Raw genomic sequence first — 23765 nt, 5'->3', positions numbered from 1 at the left:
CTTGCTTTTGCAGTGTTGCACTGATCTGTTTGTCTACTGGCCACTTCTCAGTCTGGTTTTGGCACTCTTCTACCTGACCTTGAACTGTTGTAACTCAGAGCTATCCTTTTCTCCTGGCCCTTTGGCCCATACTATTTATTCATGCCTACATTCAACTAACTTTTCTATCCTCTAGATACTATTTTTTTTTTCAATTTAGTTGTGTCGGGGGAAGGTGTAGCTCAGTGGTAGAGTGCATGCTTAGAATGCATAAGGTCCTGGGTTCAATCTCCAGTATCTCCGTTAAAAACAAACAAATAAACAAGCAAACAAACAAACCAAATTATCTTCTCTGCCCAAAAAATAAAATTAAAAAAGTAAATTTAGATGTGTCTCCTGGCTCTATACTCTTGCATAATTATATACAGAAAATGAAATGGAATTTCAACTGAACAAGGTGGAAAATAGAAATATCTTTTGACACGTCCTCCACTCCCACCCATAATACAAGTTATCACTATTATTTTTCCAAAAATATCTCATCAAATACTTTCAAATGTGACCTCTCTTTACTGTCTCTGTCTGCTCTTTGCTATTCTGAGTTACTGTCTTGTACATCATCTCTGATGACCGGACCACCTACCAGTTTTTTTCCCCATATTTACCTTTGTACATCTTTTATAAAGAAAAAGATACACATTGCTGTCTCATTGAAAATATTTTAGTAGTTTCTCATTGTCTTCTGGATAAAGTAGAATATCCTTCAGATCAATAAGGGCATTCAGACCAAGCCTGTGCTTCTATTTTCAGTCTATTATTCTCATCAGTCCCTGTGACAGAATCGCACTGGCCTTTGTGTGATCCCTTCCCTGTGTCAAAATTCTGTTTATCTCAGTGAATCTGCATGTATGTTCCGACTATTCCAAAACCTCCTCCACAGATTGCCTAATTTACTCTTACTCATTTTCCAGATTTTAGGAAAATCTTCCCAGGACACCCAGAAGCTTTATTTTTACAAAGTGTCCAGGATTTTCCCATTATACCACTTACCCTAGTAAGAACACTGTAAAATGCGATCTACACATGTAACGAATTTTTACAAGTAAAATATTTTACTGTTGATTCTACTTACAATGCTGGACAACAGATCTCTAGAGCTTATTTACCTTGTTTAACTGAAATTTTATGTCCATTGATTTTCCTCTTCCCCTAGCACTTAGAAACCACCATTCCATGGTTTGAGTTTATAAATTTGATTATTTCAGATCCTCGTATAAGTGGGATCACACAGTATTTGTCTTTTTGTAACTGGATTATTCCATTTAGCAACATTCCCTCAAGGTTCACCCTTGTTGTCACATACTATACAATTTACTTATTTTTTACAGATGAGTAGTATTCCATTATACATATGTATACTACATTTTCTTTATCCATTCATCTTTTGACAAGCATTTACTTTGTTTTCACATCATGTCTTATGTGAAAAGTGCTGTAATGCACAAGAGTGCTAATATCTCTTCAAGAATCTGATTTCAATTGTTTTAGGTAAATATTCAAAGTGGGATAGTTGGACCATATGGTAGTTCTATTTTTAATTTTTTTAGGAAACACCATACTGTTTTTCATAGAGGAGCTGCACCATTTTGCATTCCCACCAACTGTGTGCAAGAATTCTAATTTCTCCACACGCTTACCAACATTTGCCATCTTTTGTATTTTTAATAATATCCATCCTGACAGGTGTGAAGTAACATTTCATTGTGGCTTTGATTTCCATTTCCCTGATGATTAGTTTATATTTTCAGCCCACACCTTTCTTTGAGTTACATACTCCAATATTCAATTGTCAGACATCTCTAGTTGAGATGCCCAGTATCTAGACCTTAATTTAACATTTTCCTCTATAAGACTGCTCTTTCTCAACATTTTCTATCTCAGTGATTGTGATTACAATCAATGCATTAGTGGAGGCAAAAATACATTTTGAATATTTAGTGTTTGGGAGGCTATCTTTTTTCTAAGTATTTGTGATACAAGTTTATAAGGCACACAATTTTCCATCTTTACAGTATTACTGGGGATAGGGAGAATCAAGTAAATACACAAATAAGCAACATAATTACAGATCATGATGTATGAAATGAAGGGAATAAGGATGGTGATATGATTTATGTGGTACAGTGAAGCCACCCTTAAAGAGTTTGCATTTGAACTGAAACATGAATGATACATGCAGAAAGCCAATGAAAGATAATTCTATGCAAAAGAACCTTTAGAGGCAAATCTGTCGGTTAGATGAGTTTCAAATATTGATTTAAGAAAAGTGGACAACATGTCTAGAAGATAATAAGACAAGAAAAATGTAGTTTGAGATGATGTCTTTGGGATAAGATGGGACCAGGTCAAGTTGGGCAAAGAATTATAATAAGGAGATAGAATATTGTTTTAAAAATAGTGGGAAGCCATGCAAGTATTTAAGAAGCAGTATATAAAGATACGATTCATTTTATTAGAAGAAAACTCTCTCTGTAATGCGGAGTATATGCCAAAGGTGTGTATGTGTGGAACGTAGAAGATAAATCAATAGGCCATTGTAAAAGAATAGGGGAGAGACAATGATGGTGGATTGAAACAATGGTCATCGTAGACATGGAGGCTGACGTATATTTTGGAGGTAAAAATGATGTAAATTGATGATGATTTAACTTTGACTAGTCAAAGAATGGGAGAAATTATGTGAAGTCCAAGATACTGGGTTGAGCAACTGATAATGATGTTATTTATTCCGCTGGATAATTCATTAGGAGCAAACTAGAGAAAAATGGTGTGATAAGAAAGAGATGTATGAAGCATCAAAATAGAGATATTACATAGTTTGTATGGAAGCTTAGGAGAGCAGTGATGGTTGGAGTTACCTTTATGTTATTATCAGAAACCCATATATAGTGGGCAGATTTATACTTCAAGATGCTTTTTCATGGGAGGACTTGTTGACTCATTAGCTGGTAGTGCTCTACAGACAGACTCTAGTTGACAGCTCCTTCAGGGTCTGCCTCAACTACAGAAAGTTCCTTTCCAAATCACACATTTCTGGGGGATCAGGCATCAAATAACTGATCACAGTGAAATCATGAAAGTTTGACCTCTTTATGACAACTCTGGTCTTCTACTAACTGGTGTTTCCTAGGGGTTTTTATGGTCCATACTGCAGTTTGACTTCTTACTCTGGCCAATCCTGCTTTCTTCCCCTCTGATTCACAAATGTCAATCTCTAATAAATATCCTACATATTCCATTTCTGTGTCTAGTTCCAGAAAGACCAACCTGCGACAACATTAATATAATACTTTTATGGAGTGACTTAGAGAAAACAAGGAAAGAGAAAAGACAAATATTAATGAGGAAAATGAGAGGAGAGGAGAGGGGAGGATAAAGGGTGAGAGGAAAAGGGAAGATAAAGTAGAGAAGAAAAGAAAATAGAGGAGAGGAGAGAAAAGGATGGAAGAGAAATAAATGGGAGGGAAGGGGACTGCTGGAAAGGAAATGCAGAATCCAGCCCTGGTCCAAGAATAAAAAATGAAATTTTAGAAAAAAGAGGATAATCAATGATGAAAATGGGACGATCCACACACCAAAAAGGAATAGAAGCAATCAACTTCCCTATCAATGAAACAGTTGCTCAAGACAATAACTTGAAAGACATTTTTGACACTTACTTTTATCAATCTAATATTCAGTCACTAAATCTTTTCAATTTGTATCTTCTAAAGTGCACTTAATCTCACCAATGCTACCTATTTCTGTCGTATCCCTTAACCAAGTCACCATTATCTCCACCTGAACTATGCAGCAGGTTTGTGACTGGTCTTCATACGCCCACGTGTGTTCTCTTGAAGTTTAGTCTCTAAAACCCAGAAGCGTATAGGCTTTATTTTGTTTTTTATAGGCTTAATTTTTTTACAGAAGTTTTAGGTTCACAGCAAAATTTAAGAGATTTTTACAGGAAAATTGGTATAAAGATTTTCTATATACTCCCTGACCCCACGCATACAACCACTCCTCCCCATTATCAATGTTCCTCACAGGAATGATGATACATTTGTCATAACTGATGAACCTACATTGACATCATTATCACCCGAAGTCTATAGTATACATAAAGGTTTACTCTTGGTGTTGTACATTCTCTGGGTTTGGGGAAATGTGCAATGGCATGTGTCTACCATAAAAGCTGTTAGGTAGTTAGATAAGTCGGGGCACTGGGCAGACAGGTGGAAGAGAGGGAGGACGGTCAAGAAGACGGCAATATGCCCGCTTGCAGCATGAGGGGCTTTCCTTTCTCTGAATGAGTGCCAGCACTGGCTGGGACTGGATGTCCACAACTGCACGGTAGCGACAGGGACATAACCAGACATGTTCCCCAAGCCTTTATTAAATAAGTAGATGAAAGATGGGCTGTAATACTCTGGTTATACTAGGAGACGATAATTACTGCATCAGTTTAACACACAGCTTTCTAACAGATGCCCATGTTGAGCCCAAATATTTTCTGCTCTTTATTCTTTTCTCTCACCTTTGTGCTTATAAGCATGATTTTAATTATTTAAACTTCTGTGATATAACTATTAGGTTCTTCATTCCACAATATTTTCCTTTGATTAGCTAAATCAGTCAAATTAACTGTGTGTGAGGATAAAACTTAAGGTAGTGATACAACATCCATTAACAAATTAGATTTGGAAAAGAAACTTTCAAAATACTACCTCCTTGTTATTTTCAAATAAGAGAGTCATTCGACCTTGTCAGATAAAGTTCAGTGCTCATGAAATACAGTCAGCCCTTCCCCCTGTTTATCCTAACATTAATATTTAAATTTTCAATCTAGATTGTTTTCTGAGAATAAATATTGCTTCCCCAAATTTCCAGCAAAACAAGGTTATATTTGATAGTATTAGTTTGAAAGTGATGATGCTGCAACACAAATAAATTAAATGAATAGAAACAGTCATTTTTCACATGACTTTCTTACTAAGGTTTAATGACAGTGCTGGTCTCAGAGAAACCTAAAAGCTGAAATGGACCTGGAATGAGTTTTCACTCATTATTAAATAGATTCCCAAAGATATTAAAATATGCAATTAGTGGAGTTAGTTTTGCTAGTAACATATTTTTCAGGCAATTGGGTACAAAGTATTACAGACTAAATTGAAGCATTTCTTCTACTTCTGGAAATACTATCTAATGACCTTTTAAATTCCTCTATTTGTGAGGGACTTTCCAAAGGAAGCATAATCTTAAGAGCACACAACCAAAGTTATTGTGAAAATATATCTTTGTCATGTGATATATTTAACATGAGAAAATGTCAAGCAATGCACTTGAACCTCTTCTTGATTTTATCATTTTATCATTGATTTTTGAATAAATACCAAGTGGTATTAAATACTCTATTCATTGGGCACACTATTTCCTTAATGAATGTGAACTTATAGTCAAAATTTAGTCACACATTAAAGTAAGACTTATTTTATGGAGAATCATTTATTTACTGTTTAATTGGAGAAAACTTTAAAGGAGTATTGGGGGCTAGATGTGTAGATAAGCAGCCAGGGCTATAACTGTCAGAAACAGCACACCAGATGGGGCTGATTTAGGATTTCTGAAGTGATTTAACTCACACTGAATATTAACCTTCACGTTTGCATTTGGGTGAGCTGCTGAACTATTCTTTAACAAATATTAGCATGATGTGCTTCATAAAAATCAGAAATTTCCAAGAAACAACAGAGAAATGAGAGAGAGATTTAGCAATCAAGAGAAGACCGGCTGAGTTAGAAGTGAATGTCATGAAACACGAGGTATTACTTCATCCTTAGTGGAAGCAGATGTAACTCATTAGTAGAGAATGATAAGTAATTATCTTGTTTTCTTATAAATATTTTCTTATAAGTAATGTTCTTTCTTGATAGCTTTAGTCAACATTTCCCTCATTTTTTTCTAAATATTCCAGTGCACACAAATTGCTGAGATGAAGTGCATTCTATTTCATTTGACAAAAAATGTTGACTCTGAGGGAAGAAAGGAAATCCATCTTCACAAATAACTAAAATTTTGTTTGTAAAATAGTCTCTTTCCCATCAATGTAAGATTGCTTTCCTATTATATTGCCTTGCTATTATATTTTTCGACATTATTGAAAACCACAAAAAGTTATGTCTAAAATGCTATCCTAAATATGAGAGAAAATCAATATTAATTCTCAGATAATATGCCCAATGTATTGAACAGTCTGACATTGCCAATGTGATTTCACAAAATGTGTTTGTTATGGTGCTTGTTTTGATTTTCTAACTAGGCTATTTAATCCAGCTATCCTAGAATCTCTCCCTCCTCATTACCATCATCTGTCATCTCTGGCAAATCCCATGCCTGATAAACACACACACACACAGAGAAACATACACATAGTACAGTACAATTTAGAACAATTAAAAACTCACTCTTCACTCTCACTTCCAAGACTCCATATTGATATACTTTGGGGAAAGAATAGGCCCCTAAACATATACAGCATCCAGGTCAAAGGTATAAATGAAACACTACATTCTATGAATCCATATGTTTAAAAGTAATAAATCAAGCTAACTGTTAAATAAAACATAAACCTTGACAAATAGTTTACTACAACATAGAAAAATACATGTAAAGTTATATTTTTTATCTAAAAGTAAGCAAACTGTCAAAAGCAATATAATAATTACACATGTATGGGTATTGGGTTTATAATCATGACGTTTGGATAAGAAACAGAAAAATATATAACCTATAAGTTAGTTATTCCATAAAAATTTGATAATTATGTTGTTATAGTCAAGATTTTCACACAATTGGCACTCAATTGACAGTGATAACTTACAGTATTAAATGACTGTATTTGTATTCAAAACATTGAAAATTTGAATAAGATTTTACACAAATGTAATTTAATGCTGATGTTAATGTAAAAACAATATTTTCATGTTTTTAAAATAGATATATTCTCAAAATTTAAATATATCTATTAAAATTAAATGGCAAATATAAATTATAGTTAATTTATACTGAAATTTTAAAACAAAATTCTTTAACTGACACCTTTCTTTACATTTTAATATACCTTATTCAGTTTTGTTTTTGTTTTCACAAAAACAATAGTATTTTAATCTCAGTATTTAGGGACCATGCAGTTGCTAACGTAAATAATTGCTGTCATGTTTCATGCATTTACAACTAGACCTACATATGTACAAATATAGCTCAAAGTTAATTATTTAATACTGCAAAATTATCCTCGGCCAACTAGTATAACCATTATAAAAATCATGCTAATGACTAATTCCGTAAAATAAATTAGTACATGGGATATAAAAAACAAAAACAAGAAAATAAATGCCCTGAAATTACTAAGAAAGTTGAAGATAATTGTTTTTTATATAATAATCTGTTGACATTTATGGGAAAAAATGATTTAACAAGTCAACTAATGTCTCTTTTCCACAATCACTCTGTTACTCAAATTCCTCCTTCACTTCAAAACAGTGCCATTTCCAAAAACATTAGCAGTGGCATAGATTGTTTACCTGCTGTTTTGTTAACATAAGACAAGAGAAGTGGAGACATGTTTCTCTGGGGTCTTAAAGGTTTCAGTCACTAAGGTGATTGAATTGCACTATGCCACCCTTGAGCCCTGGAACTGAGTTAAAAAGCACTTATGTATTCTTAAATTTTTATAATACACACTAAATACTGTTGTTACATTTGTAATATGCAGTGCCCTTTGAATCATGGAGCCCGTGACAGGGTCGTCTTGTCCTCAGGCCTAAAACCAAAGGATAGGTAGGTGGTGAGGGGGCAGAGCTCATACATCCTGCTTGTATACCTCTCTTCTACCAAAAGAATTCCACACAAAACAAGGTCACGCTTTTTAAAAATTTCAGTAAAAAATTAAATGTTCTCTATAGCATGGCCAGTAAGTAGCAGACAGGGCTCTAAACTATCTGGACAGTTCGAAAGCCTACATACTATAGCTTCAGAGAAAGCAGTTACGGTCATAAAATACCCCAAATGTCCAGCATAGGGAGTGGCTAAAGTAGAATAGTGTAGAGGGGTCATTCCCTCAACCACGGATTATAGGGGCATGGCAGAGGGTGAGGACTGGCTTTAGAGGCTAGAGGGGAAACATTTTCCCCTGAGAAGGACCTGAATTTCACTTGAGGCGGGGCTGTGATATAGCGTGAATGTTTATGTTCCCAAAATTCGTATGTTGAAACCTATTCCCCTATGTGTTCCCCATGACCCTCACTATTACACCATATAGAGTAATATATATTCATGGACTAATGTATTTGCGATTTTACACCATGAACAAATGTGATATTGCAAATGAACTCAAGACATAGAAATTATACAACAGTTATATAAGTGTACAGTGTGTATAATGAACATTTAAATACTTTCAAACTGATTCCTGACCAACATTATATCTGGGTATAGAAGCTGATCAACAACATGGTATGTTTTGAAGGAAATCACTTTCCTCCTACTTGCCTAAAATATTTTTCCCTTTGTACGTTTCAAAGGATGCCTGTAACTTTAGTGTTATGTTTTCCTTTAGGGCAGTGCTTCTCAATTTTTTTTGTGTACTTCAGAATCACCTACAGAGTTTATTTTAAAAAACAAACAAACAAAAAACCCTGGACCTCACTTGAAAATTTTATTTCGGTGGGGCCACATTATATAAGAAACACTGATTTAAACACTTACTTTCTCAAGAACTACTTTTGCTAATGAGAATGCATGAAGCTGGTGTCAATATGTCGGATCAATAGCTGAAATCTTGTTCAAGAACAAATGGATTTTTACTGAAGAGTATAAAATCAGAAATGGTTCAAGCATGGAAAACTGCCAGGCAAAGCCAAAATGGAGTGGTTCTGAGTTGGATGTCCAATATAAAGCCCAGCAGATCAAGTCAAGGAGGATGGTGAATTCACAATTCAGCCAAATCAGGACTTGTCTTTCCTTCCACTTCTGTAATAATTTTGTTAAATAGTGAGATAACACTTTCCGGTAAATAAGGTAAATAGAACACATTGTATATTTTGCCAAGCTTTTCTGTAAGGGTTTTGCTGCTTCATAGCCAATATGATACTCATAGTACTCATATGTTTCAAATCTGTGGGAAAGCATGCATTCAGGAGCAATTTATCATGCACATCTGTAATAGTGCAACAATTTAAAATAAGCAGCTTATATTATTGACGAAAAAATTCTTGACTGGTAAAAAAATCTCTTTGCTTTAAAAATACCTTTTATCATGAAATTCAACCCAGACTGTATTTTACTATTTTCCTTGATTTGGGGTGTGTATTTTATATCAGAGTAAAATGGTGTAGAATAAAAGATATTAACTCGATTTGGGGTGGGGAGACAGACAAACAACAATAACAAAAGCAAGAAGAAAAATATAATCTGTTGATTGTTTAATGCCTAACACGATCAGCTTTAAATCCAATTACCTAGTAAGTAAAAAGAGAGACATTCAATATCACTCAGTGAAAATGAGTTTATCAGTTCTGAGCCAAAATGGACAAGAAAACGAACAACTCTAAACAGATAAAAGCAAAACAGATGCCCTTGCTGTCAGGATGGTACATGAGGTCAGGATGCTGGCTCTTTGCCCTAGTACAACCTTAGCAATGCCTCAGAAGGAAAACAATCTTGAATGGATAGGAATAATCCTATAATATAAAGTCTTTATAAGTAAAGACTACATGAACTCCCTGGGGAGAGAGAGGACAGGCCAGGGTGTAAGAGGGTAAGCAAACATTGCCAGAGAATTGTTTCAGAACAGATTTTTGAAAGGAGGCCTTGCTCTCTGCCTTGGTACTCTTGATGCATTGCACAATATGATAACAGCAGATTGAACCCAATCCTATGGGGATGAATGGACAGGTAACATGAGCGCTGCTCCAGAGCTTTTCTGGGGAAAGAAGTAGACCCAACAGAAGCATGATTTGGGGCTGCCCACAGGTATCCTGACTTCCTTTCCCTCTCCCAAGGCCTTACACACCCAAAGCAGTGGGCAACGGCAGAAAAGAGAAAAATCTAACAGAAGATGGTTACTTTCACTCTCTCCATCTTTTGATTTTTGGGGTGTGTTTTGTAAATAAATGTGCCTGAGATGTCAGTTGTGTTATCCAACCTGATATTTCTTTATATTTACATTTATTACATTGATTCTTTCTTATGTATTGTTTACTGATATACTGGACTTGTGTCTGTAAGGAGACAATTCTTCATGGGTCTCTCCCGTATTTGAATGCCCTGAGAGAAAAGGCACTGATGGCTTTGGTTCTTTATTATCTTACAAGAATATACAGTAAACAGCTTTGGAAGGCAGAGATCGTATTATGCTCTGGAGCAAAGGGCAGGAATGTTTACTGTCCCATTTCCCATTTTCTCAGCTGGGGAGACTCTCCCATAAATATCCACTGTATATCAGGTGTTACTTGACTCTCTTCACGCTGTACTGCGGGATTAGGAATTCATGATGTTGGCAAAAGTGCTGTTACTCTGGCTGCTGCTACTGTTGAAAAAATAATGGTCTTTTATTTTTTCAGCCAGGAGTGTTTTGTTTCTGATAGAATCCATGAAATTGTGACAAAGGAACACGTTACCTTATAAGTAGGGCAAAATCTCAGTTCTTGACAGTTGATAAAGATTAGATGGTGCAGTGAGAAGACTTGGTGGAAGATGAAGGATGAGGACCTCCTGTGCCAATTAATGGGAAATGAGGAAAGTCCATAGGATCAGTAGCAAACATATTGACCCAGTTACATAGGCCACTAGGAATGGGCCTCCATTTTATTGCCTATTCATGAGCAAAAAATTGAAAAGGTAGTTACAGGCCAACTAACCCGAAGTAGGTTCAAAGACAGCTCCATGGACAATGCCCTGGTTGATGCTGAATCACTCCTAGCAGGTGAGTTACCTGGTGGTCAGCCTCAGATCCACCCATATATAACAAATAGAAACAAAATTTTAATTTGCCCCCAGAAAGTTCTGCCTCCATTCAGATTAACGCTGCAGAAGTGCTTTTTTACACTGAGTATGAAAAAAGAAACATTTACGACAGCTATGGGCAGAAGCAAGGTGGATTTTTAGAACAATGGTTTGTTCACTTGGGGGGTAAGGCAGGTAGAACATTACTCTTTATTAATGAAGCATGGCGAAAGCTGTTTTGTCTTAAGGCTGAGCCCCACACTCCCAACCCTGACTCCCTGCAGTCTATTATGTTAAACTTAGATCCTTTTGGAGATAACAGTAAAAGGACTCAGAGCTTTTTAAGTTTGTCCTGGCTGTTATAAGAGAGTTTTGACTAATTTAGCGAAATCCCTGTGACACCCCATTTTCCACGGGAAACAATATATTAAGTACTATTTGGGATACTACTGCTCTAGACAGGATTTACAAGCTGATAAATGTTATCCAAGGGAGAATGTTAAAGTGGCCCAAAGAAATCTAGATAAAATTTGTGGTCCTCTCTTCCACCTTGAAAACTCCCTTAGCCCTTATATTGAAACTGGGTGAGAACTTAAATCTTATTTTAGTAAGGGGACAGCAGATCCCCCAGACTCTTGTGAACTTCATAAAAAAGAACCGGCCCTCTGTTAGTCAAACCCAAATCAGCCAAGGAGTATAAACCCCATGGATACAGCTGGAAGTCAGTGGGGCTATGGCTATCGAATCCTGGTGTACCCAAAGCTTAAAATGTATGGTGTCATTAATGAAGATGTTGCTGCCCAGTATAGGATTTGGGATGAACAGAAAATACGGATGCTTCATCTGATAGCTACTTGCTGCCACCACACTGCTTGAAACCAAAGCCAAATGTGTATTGCTTACTGAAATAGAAGTTATTTCACCCTTCACCTAGACCTTTGCCAGTCTCTTTGCCCCAAACTCAACTGTTACAAAGGTGAATAGGGTGGGACTGATGTCCTCCTGTCTCCTGGAAGTCCTGAAGGGCAATATGCACTCATGCAATTAGGTTAGGAAAACTTGAAGAAAGAAGGGACTCAAACTTTTATGGCACTGTTGTATATATTACACCCAAGTCACATCCTACCTAGACTCATGGGCAAAGGGGGCACCCAGATTCAACCAACAGCATTTGAGAAATGCTTACGCAGAGAGAGGAAAACTAATATTACCAGTGGATGAGGCCCTTTTGGCCAGTTCAGTGTACTGTTTTTGTAGCTTCTACTATCAAATTTTCAGGCGGTGTTGATGTTTTATATACTTGTACTTCCTCAACCTGTAAGTGTAGAGGGGATTCTCTAGACCGAGAAGAGCTGCTATAGGAAAGTACTATTATTCGGGGACCCCACAACCTTATTGACTCCTTTGAACCAGAAGTCCATGACTGAGGATTTTAACAATTGGTGTCTCTGGCAAAGGAAGGCAGCCTCTGCCTGGAGGTGTTCCTGGAGGTTTAGGACTTGCTGCCTCCCAGGCATGGCTACCAAGGATGTACTTAGAAAGCAGCTATTGTCTTGCAACTGGCCTCTTGTTTAAGTTGAATGAATAACCCCTGGAGGCCTTGGGAAACTGCAGGCTGATATCTCCATTCTGGGGTCAGTCAACTTAGACTTAATGGTGGAGTGAATTTTCCGCACTTTGAGTTTACATTTTGCAATGCAACACATTGTGTGTATGTACTTCAAATAGCTCACTTAATGTCACCCATTGGGCTGGGGAATCTAAAATCTAAATCCATAATGAATTTTGCTCTTTCTTATATACCAAGTGACAGGTTTAGAAAGAAAGTAACTTTATAGAAAAAAAAGGCAAAGATTTTAGAAACACATGCTTTTATTTTTATCCAATAAAGTGTAAGTGAATCTGTTTTTGTGAAACTACATAAGTATAGCCTTAGCGGGAGACATAAAATTAATTGATTAATTAAAGTCCAGTAATGTAAGTAAATATGACAGGTGCTATATAACCTTGATACTCCAGTTTTGGTCTGAGTACCGAGAGCATCAGCATAACCTAAAAACTTGCTGGAAATGCTGACTCTCTGCCCTCACTCCAGTCATACTAAATCAAAATCTGCATTTTGATGAGGCCCTCAGGTTAACTGTGTGAACATTAGTAATCTATGAGAAGCACTGGTATGTGAGACAATAGGCATCTGCAAAAACCATGGTGAGTAGGAGAAAGCATAATCCATTTATAGCTAAAGATCTTCATCTATTTAGGTCCAGAATTGCACAGATTTTGTAACTTGTACAGAGAAACCTGCGGTCTAACTTTTAAAGCACAATTTCCAATGGTTATATTTTTAGTAATTTAGAGAAAAATACTCAATACCTTCCACATTTCACAAAACATGTCTATTCATTAGATGCTGCTGGAGACAAAAAATTTTTACATTCTTCTCTAGGTTTTCCATATTTTACGTGTTCCTAAAGAAGTGGTGACAATCCCCCTGAATCATAACATATGGCACCTTTGGGCCAGAAGGGGCAGAGGGAAAAAAACCAAGGATATTCTATCATTACAACCTAGATGCAGAAATTAGATCGTGATGATGCTGAGGAGAACAGGCTTTGAATTCATACAGTCTTAGTTTGAGTCTTTGCTTCAACATTTCTAAACTATACTGTTTTGGGTAATTTATTTAATCTTTGTACTTGTTCCATCAGCAAAATGAGGGGAGTAATTTCTGCACTGTAGGATTGCCGGAAGGATTAAATGAGATGATGCAAGTAAAGAGCTTACCACAATGCCCAGCATGGAATAAACTAATAGGATCACCATTCCCTCCATTTAATGCGATGATTCCCAACCCTTTCTGCACATTAGAATCATGTGGGGTGCTATTAAAAAATTACCAACCTCCGAGCTCCATTCCAAAACAATTATATCAGAATCTCCATGGGTAAGGCTTGGACTGGGGTATTAAAAGTCTAGGAATTTCTAATGTGCAGCCAGACTTAATTACTACTTTTCTAATGGAATGGAGCATATTGATGTAAAGTTGTTTTATGACTATAAAAGGAGGTGACTTCTCTGAGCCTATGGCTGCCGTGGTTTTTCTACATCAGTCTTTTAAAATTCCATGCAAAAAAAGGCATATTATCTTTTATTTTTGCATTTTTATTGAGATTCTTTCAAATGAAAGCTTTCTTATTTATTTCTCCTTATGATTCAGATACTTTCCCAATTCACACATAGGATTTTGTCATTTGTTCTTAAATAATCACAGGATCATGCAATTATGGAATCACTGCTTATATTTCTTCGTCTTTATGGAAGATGATGTGCAGGAGTAACAGATTTCTGCTCCTCTATACCTGGGCATTGACTGTTTCTGATAATAAAATAAGTAGATTTTATTTGTTTTTCTCAGGTTGACCTTGTTTTGATCCTTGTTTACAAGGCAGTTTCAGCAGTAGCACTTCATATTTGCATAGTTCATTGCAAACTTTCTACAGGTAATTATTCTTTCAAATAAATCAAAGGTAATTTTCTAAAAAATCTATAAATTCCCTTAAAATAATGAATTGATAAAATTGTGAGATATTCTGATTTTTAAAAAAAATACAACAGTGTTTTCTTTGTATAAGAAGATCTGAATCACATTTCATAAGAGCATTACTCCTATAATGTTTTATAATTACTCAATATCAATAAGGGGTCTATGAAATAATAATAAATGCTGTTTGAGAGAGTTGAAGAACCTAAGGCAGACTGAAAATCAAATTTCAAAATATTTTAGAATTATAGGATGAAAGTACATGGTTGAAGAACAGGGGGCCAGAAGGAGCTAGCTCTTCTAGATTCCTTCAGTACCAGTTCGGTACACTAGGGCACACACAGAGGAAGACAGTGGGGCTCTGACTGGACTTAGACTTTTCTTGTCATGTTGTTTCTTATATTACCAAAAGATATGATTAAACAACTGGCATTACTTTTTTCTTTTCTCTTCCTTGGGTTCAAAACCTTTAAAATAGCTGACCATAATTACTTAAGCAAAAATTAGACAGAAGCTAAGGAAATCTAGGCAGAGCCTTGACACAAGCAATGAATCATGTGAACTACAAACCCTCAAATGTCAATTCTTTGATGAAATTCCCAGATAAAGATAATTAGCACATCTTCCTTTGTTTAACATTTCTTTTGCTTCAGACGAGAACTTATCTTCATATCACTTGCTTTCTTTGGGCAGAAAAAAATTGCAATTTCTTAGCATATCTTGTGGTATTTTTCTTTTGATATATCTTACTACTGAATTCAAAAATTGTAACATTCTCCTGTTTGTTTGTGGGATTCCTCAATATAAGATCTTAAGGTATCAACAGCTATTTAGTTTAAGGTAATGTCCATGTAGATTGGATTTGTTGGATCCGGATGCTGGTACTGAAAAAAAAAAAAATACAAATGCCCTTTTTTTTCACTTCATTCAGGTTCCTTTCTTCCACTCTCTTTGTTTGCGCAACTTCTCCTCCTTCTCCTCTTCTTCCTTCTTTTTTTTCCACTACTGATTAATTTAGCCTAACTCTCATCTCTCCTGACCTATTGTTTAACTTTGATATGTCAACTGTACTTGATTCTCCAGATTTTTCTTTTATAACCAGAATTTTAACCATTTATTAACTTTGAACTTCAACAGCAAAATGTAGCTCTATACTCAACCATAACCTGAATCCAATATTCTAGATTTGAAAAGAATAACTAATTTAGCTTATTTTCCTGCTTATATCCACCCAACTCTTTCAATGGAGAGTAAGGTAAAAAGATTCATAGATGAGTAAATTAAATTCTAAAAAATTAAGCATATGTTTTAGAATACACTATTCTAATCTTCTTTATGTACATATATCAAAGAAAATTTTGTAAATTCATGCTCTCAGAAAAGGGGGATGATATTTCAGTTCAAGAATAAAAAATATTTCTCTAAATTCAGATTTGTGGAATTACAGAGCAAAAGAGCTAAATTTACTGGTATTTTTATTTCATGAACACTGATGCTGAATGAGAACAATGTGGTCTCCTACCTTTAAGTTCTGCTTAAACCCTTTATGGGGTTAAATCATAAGTCTAATCATACCTATCCTCCACTCAGTCATCTACCATGATTTGCATTGTCTGTCAGAGAGAGACTCATCTCTTTAGTTGACACTTAGAGATCTGTAGTGTGACTTCCAAATAGTTCTCTTTACACTCTCCGTATGTCAATGACTCCAGTAGTCTTCTGTATATACCATACTCTCCAGATTCTTCTCCCCACCTCATATACATTCTGTCTTTACTCAATACGTTCTTTCAGCCTGTTTAAGAGTAAGTTTATTACATTTATATCACTTTCTTTTACATGGAATTGCATTCTAATCAATATCACTTTAAAAAGAATTTGAGATTCAATATTCATTTATTATTAATTACATTTTCAGAAATTTTTTTTAAAGTATGTGATCTCTCTGTTTCAGAGAGATACACATACATGCATATGTATAAACAAAAATAAGAGTAAAAACCATTTAATGATTAGAAAGCTATAAGTATAATGCAAACAGAATGAATACAGCACAGATCAGAAGTAATAAGGAAGCATACTGGCTAAACATCAGATATGTGTGTGTCTGTGTGTCTAACAGTTTACAGATATGATTGGCAGAAATGGTATCAGGGTTGCATTTCTGAGAGAGGTATCTTTTTTTATGGAACTTTTAATTTCAAGCTAGAGTAATTGTCTGTGAGTTCTTTGATGCTAACTCGAAGTTGTCACCAATTTATTTTCATTTAACTAGCAAAATGAACCTTGGACTCCCTAACTAAGCTCTTGTCCTTGAGAGAAAATATCATTTGTAATGTAATTAAGCTATACTGAAGTAAAGATCATTTTTAAATAGACTGCATATATAAAATCCCTTTTTTAAAAGACATCTTTTATGTCTGTTATCTTGTTCAACTATTCACCTTAAACAATGGTTGGAAAATATAATTTCTTAAAAATGAATGTAAAGCTAAAGCTATCGCCACTTTAAATATGTCAGTGATATTGCCTATCTGGAATGCTATGGAATAATTTTCCCAATTTATTGAACTACTGTTATAATTCTCTTTAAATTTAGGTAAGCATTTTACTGATAGAAAATTAATACCATTTAAAGTAAGTAACTACAAATTTTACATTGCTAATGCAAAGGTAAAATTTGATTGAAATGTGAATTATAAAATTTTATTACATAATTATACTACAAAAATTAAAGCAAGGAAATCAAAGCTACAATGAAGTGTCACTTCACACCAATCAGAATGGCCATCATTCAGAAGTCCACGAACAATAAATGACGGAGAGGGTGTGGAGAAAAGGGAACCCTCCTACACTGCTGGAGGGAATGTAGTTTGGTGCAGCTATTATGGAAAACAGTATGGAGAGTCCTCAAAAACTAAAAATAGACTTTCCATATGATCTAGCAATCACACTTCTGGATATATATCCAGAGGTAACTCTAATTCAAAAAGATACATGTACCCCAATGTTTACAGCAGCATTTTATATACAATAGCCAAGACATGGAAACAACCTAAATGTCCATTGACAAATGACTGGATAAAGAAGCTGTGGTATATATATATATATATATATATATATATATATATATATATATATACATACACACACAATGGAATACTACTCAGCCATAAAAAAGAATAAAATAATGCCATTTTCAGCAACATGGATGAAACTAGAGATGATCTTTCTAAGTGAAGTAAGCCAGAAAGAGAAAGAAAAATACCATATGATATCACAAATATGTGGAATCAGAAAAAAAAAGACACTATGAACTCATCTACAAAACAGAAACAGACTTGCAGCCATAGTAGACAATCTTACGGTTACCGTGGAAAGGGGATGGGAAGGGATAAATTTGGGAGTTTGAAATTTGCAAATGTTAGCCACTACACATAAAAATAGATTTAAAAAAAAAACAAGTTTCTTCTGTATATCACAGGGAACTATATATTTAGTATCTTGTAATAAACTTTAATGGAAAAGAATATGAAAAAGGAATATATGTATGTATATGCACGACTGGGACATTGGGATGTATACCAGAAATTGACATATTGTAATTGACTTTTCTTCAATTGAAAAAAAAAAAGAAAGAGGGAGTGGAAATGAAGAAGTTTGTGATGGCAGGGGGGACATAGCCCTTTTTAAGGTGGCAAAATAATCCCCCCCAAAAAAATTGGAGCAAGGAGAAAATAAGCTTATCTTCCATTAGAGCTAAAAGTTATCAACAATCTTTTCAGTACATTTTCTGCTCATTAATGTCATACAGGAAGTCTCCAATAAAACAGCGTATTAGGTGGATTTTTTTTCCTGACTTAGCTAGGTTTAAATTTTGAAAAATAGTGTATATTATTAATAATGAAAACCTATATGCTATGGCAGACTGCTAGAGAAGAAAATGTTGACAAATGAAACCTAGTACAATACTTGAATCACATTTTATATTATTTTTAGGTAAGCATTTAAATTTATTCTATGATTAGTCATCCTTGAAAACCATGTGAGGTTTTCAAATCACATAAATTAAAATACAATGAACACTAAATGCATACTTTTTAATCAATCATTTATGTTACTCTTGGGGAAAAAAAGAGGCTTTAGCTGGCAAATAAGTATAAAATTGAGTTTAGCTTCTTATTAAGGTGATTTTTTTTCTAATTATCTAGAAATAGTGTCCTTTCTCCATTTTATATAATTTCTATTTATACACCAAACAGGATGATTAATTTCACTCATATAAAAACTTTATGCATTTTTCTGGTCATACGCTGTTTCCATGTGAAGTCACAATAAATATTTTAGGAAAGAAATAAAAGACAAATATAGAAAAGCCCTATCAAGTTTTTTGTATTGAGAAGGAGATACTTAATAGAGTTTTTTAAAGTTCATGAAAAAGACTTTAATTTTATGGAATCAACAAATGTTTTTGGTTTCCCTTTGGCACACATCATCTATAAACATCAGTTTTAATTATGGATTATATTTATTATATTCACATTCTATTTTAAAGGCTTTTTCAACTTATATTTAAAAAACTTCTTATTGAGAAATTAAATAGATCAAGCACTAATAAAAGTTATATTTCTTGTGAAATATTCTTTTATTAATTGTAATGATTTTGTGTGCAAAATTTTGTAACCTTACTTCTAAACAACTGAATCAAGACACACTATCCTACTTTGTAACTATTATACTAAATATTCTATGTAGTAGTGAAATGTACAAAAATCTCATAGAGCTCAAGAATAAATATTCATAGTCACAATTATAAATAAGAACAATCATGAGACTATACTTAAAGGGAAATATCATCAAGCAGAAGCTTTAAACAGAAATAATTAGAGAATAATAGAAAAAAAATATTGGTAACCAACAATAGATTCAACTTGTTTTAGGTATACCAGAAAATGTATACGTATACTAGGAAATATTTATTAGAAATTTATTTGTCTTTCCTTTTTCTACCTATTAATTAGGAGATTATTTTAGTGTGTATAAGGTATAATGCTGTTTTTAGATTTTTTTATGTCACTAGGATACACAAGTAATAAACATATAAAAACTACTCAAATTCTCAAATTAATGTTAAAAAGTATCTATATTATCTTAGTCCAAAATTGGAGAGTTTTAAAACTGATCCTTCTATATGAGAGAGAATTTCAAAAGTTTAAACTCTGTAAGAAATATTTATCTTCAGATCCAAGCAGTTGATTGAGTACAGAAATTTAGATATAATTTCTAAATCTAGTTGGCATTTATAAACTTCTGAATATAAATGCACAAAAATTATTTTTAAGTTGCTGATGAACTTCTCTTAGGGTGAGCTTCAATAGAGATTTTGGTGAAGGGATTTAGATCAAGGAACTCTAATGGCTATAAATAAGAAATGTCTGAAATATAGTTCATAACAATTTATATTACTCATTGAGCTGTAACAAATATGTCTGAAACCATAATGTAAGTACTATAACTCCCTTTATGGAGGTGAGGAAATGGAACTGAGTCTAAGTAGTTTGACCAAGATCACAAAATTAGAGACAGATCTAGGTATAAAAACTTAGAACTCTCTAACACCAAAATTGGTGTCCACTTTGTTACTCTTCAGCTCTTGAAATTTTTCCATAGTGCTGAGATAACAGAAGACATCTGCAGTTGTTTTCAATGGATGGTTCATTTTCTACATACACACTCCAAATCCCTTAATGTAGTGAACTGTCTTGGGTATTATGGCATGAATAAAGTATCAGCCTTATTCGTGATGAGCTAATACAATAACCTTCCTGGGAAGACACTGAATTGTATTGTTTATTTGTATACATAGGAGTGGGAAGGGCTGAATGCATGATGCCTTGTTTAATTTCAGCCAAAAAGTAACTTTCTGGCTGCTTAACTTATGATGAGTAGGTATGTCCCTGGAAAAGATATTGAGTGATTGAAGAAAAGAGAGATTTTGGGACCTGGCAGTATAGACCCAGGAAATAGCCTGCAAAAGATTTAGCAACATAAAATAACTTATTGTGTGTATAACAGTGACTACGGTTTGGACTTTTGCCTAAAGGAGTTGAGGATACACTGAAGTATTAAAGCAAAGGTTTAATCTGCTGAGATCTGTGGAATGAGGGTAAACCAGAGTTAGAAGACAGAATTAAGAGGCTGTCACGTTTCAGAACAGGAATAATGAGAGCCTGAATGAATTAGAGTAAGGATGAATAAGAAGAAAAGCTTTGATAATCACAAATGAGAGCTATCATTGAGAGAGCTTCATGAATCATTGGTAGGGAGAGGAGAGAATTTGAAGAGGAGCTGATTTGAAGTTTTCCAGCTTAAATGATTATTGGAATTAAACATTTTCATAATTCAGAAAGAAAAGAAAACACTTTGGGGAAAATGACTTTCCAGGAAGTGATTAAAGAAACACATTATTTTTATTTTTAAAGGATATATATATACATATACATTATATGTGTGTATGTATATGTATATATAACTGCATGTATCTGTATATGTGTGTATATTAAGATATATATATATAATAGAGTATTAATACAGTAAATGTTAAAAAAATGCTAAATTAAAGCAAAATTGACCCAAATTGGTCCCTAGGTCAACCATTTATTTTATTCACTTGTTTACTGACTAATTTTATGAACTTCTTTGCTTCAAAGTCCTTACTGTTTTATTTCTGACTAGTGGAGAAATAATTTGATTCTAGATAGTTTCAAGCTTTCCTGAGTAACAAAGCACTGGCAAGAATTGCATTTCTAGGTTTTCTTGAACCATTCCACATGTTCTCTATTTGTCTCCTTGCTTTGTCAAAATACCACATATCAGTAGGTGACTCATAATTCTTTCATTGTTTCTTTTATAAGCCAAATAGAACAGAAAGCAGGTAAAAACCAGACATCTAATTTGATGCTATGGTATTTCGGTATTTCACCAGGAAGAAAGACTTGTTTGTTGGGTGACCAAAGGACTACTATGGAGTTGTTTTGTTTGTTTTGTTTCTTTCTGTCCAGTTTCTGAAGGTTTCCTGCATTCCAAGTATTTGTCAAAACCTTAACCTAACTGCTTCCTTTCCTGAATGATAAATGTAGGGGGCTCACCTAAAGGGTTTTTGCCTTGCTGCTGTTTTTCTGTTACTGATAGGTAGTTTTCCTAGATAAGGAAAGGATTTGAAATAACACGAAATCTCAAACATATTGAATCAGTTTAGAATTGTTCAAGACTACAGTCTAATACTGTGTCAGAACAGAGTAGAAGCAAATTTTCCGAACTTTTAATATACAGAACATGGAAAACAATCAAAGATAGTAGTTAGTTAGTGGTCGTGAGAGATTGCTGTTTTATTGATTGTATCTTTTAATTTTTGAATGCTACATTTTTGAAAAAACTTTACTTTTCACTATATCAGGACTGAGTTATTTCTACTAGCATGCTACATGGACCAATACATTAAGAAATAAGTTACGTCAGCAATGGGAAATGGGGAATTCAGACAATTAGCTGCAGAATACAGCCGCTGAAAAGAAAAAAACAAAAACAAAATATATCTATGATTGTATAAAACAAGATGCACTATTGCCCTGATTCACCTCAAAAAGAATTTCCTAAACTACATTTGGAAAAGAATTGCATTCTGCAAGATGTTAATAAAAGGTTTGTGAAAAAGAAAAAAAACTAAAAGTAAAAGAAAATAAATGCAAAGAAAATAAAATAAAAGGAGGAAAGAAGAAAGGAAGAAAGCAAAGAAGGAAGTAAACTGTTGTATAACAACTATAGTTTTTAGCTAAAATATATTTTATGTCAGGTAAAATATCATATATACCTATAAAATTATTCTAAATTTTATGTATTTAATCTGCCTTTAAGAAAATATGCACCATATCAAAGAATGTACTATCGATTCCTTGTTGAACGAATGTTCTGCTTGTTATTTCCTAGCACCAATGCATGGACACCATATAGTATTTAACTGTTGCATCACCTACAATCTAATTAATACTCTCAGTTATTGGATAGGCCAACTATGGTCCTTGGGCCAGATAAGGCCTGTTTTCTGCTTTTTAAAATGCAGTCTTATCAGAACCCAATTGCCTATTTAAGACACAGACTTGCATAGCTCACAAGAGAATAATGTGTTTACTATCTGGTGCTTTACAGAAAACAGTTGCTGACCTCTGATCTACCTAATGAGATCATGTATCTTATTATGCAATTTCAATACAAGTTTGTTAAATTTTATAAAGTGATAACATGTGTAATATTTAATACAATGAGTTGATATCATTCTTTGATTTGTCTTTTTCTTGTATAATAACAAAGTATATGACCATATTTTTAATAATTTCAGCAGTTAATTTATTTACAGAGCCATATTTCGCCACCTTTTTAATCCTACGATGTGTTACATCTGACAAACTTCTGATATTTTCTCAAACTACTGGAATATTAAAACTGATTAAAGATAAAGAACTTCAGGAAACAAAGGTGATATGTATTTAGATACTAGATTCGTTCACTAAATGGTTCAATAATCTTGACTAGAAATAAATATTGCATCAATCTGAAAGCTAACCTGGGAATAATTTAGTATACTCTAAGAAGATAGGCAATTTTACTTTTTCTCCTTGTACTTACTTCCAATACTGAATTTTTATTGTTAGGCTTGTGGTATAGCTACTATGAAATAATTACAGAAGACTTATATTTGAACAAACAAAATACAGTACATGAGTTTTTAAGTAGACAATTTGGTTTGCATCCTGCAATGGTTTGGAAAGAGGACTCTACTGAAAATAGTGAAGCAAAACTCATTATTAAAATGAAATATCTTTCTGGCCAATTGACTTTTTGAATTTTTTTATATTGTTGACTATAATCTGGGCATGCCCTATGATTTAATAATAGTTATTAATTACTTAGTAACAGCATGTTACTCTCTAAATGGGTAGTTAACTACTTCTTTAGATAAAAGTTTGATTGACCTGTGTGGTTTATTCACTATCACTCTCTACTTATGCAATCCAATATCTTTCTAGATCTTCTCTAAGTCTTGAGGCAATATGATTAAGATGACAAGGATTTTTTTCCATCTTAGTAAAGAATATTTATCAAAACAATGAGATAATAGCTCACACCTGACAGAATGGCTATCATC

At 34.0% G+C, this 23765-nt stretch overlaps 1 non-coding gene across 1 annotated transcript; it reads left to right on the top strand.

The window, feature by feature from the left end:
• Positions 1-209: 209 nt before the first annotated feature.
• TRNAS-AGA (transfer RNA serine (anticodon AGA)) lies at positions 210-282 on the top strand. Its single transcript has one exon. It is a non-coding gene; the product is annotated as a tRNA-Ser (tRNA).
• Positions 283-23765: the final 23483 nt, after the last annotated feature.

The sequence above is a fragment of the Vicugna pacos genome, chromosome 3 (assembly GCF_048564905.1).
Source record: "Vicugna pacos chromosome 3, VicPac4, whole genome shotgun sequence".
In the NCBI taxonomy this organism is placed as follows: Eukaryota; Metazoa; Chordata; class Mammalia; order Artiodactyla; family Camelidae; genus Vicugna; species Vicugna pacos.
The sequence above is the reverse complement of the archived record's forward strand: the minus strand, read 5'-3'. Positions and strand labels throughout refer to the sequence as shown.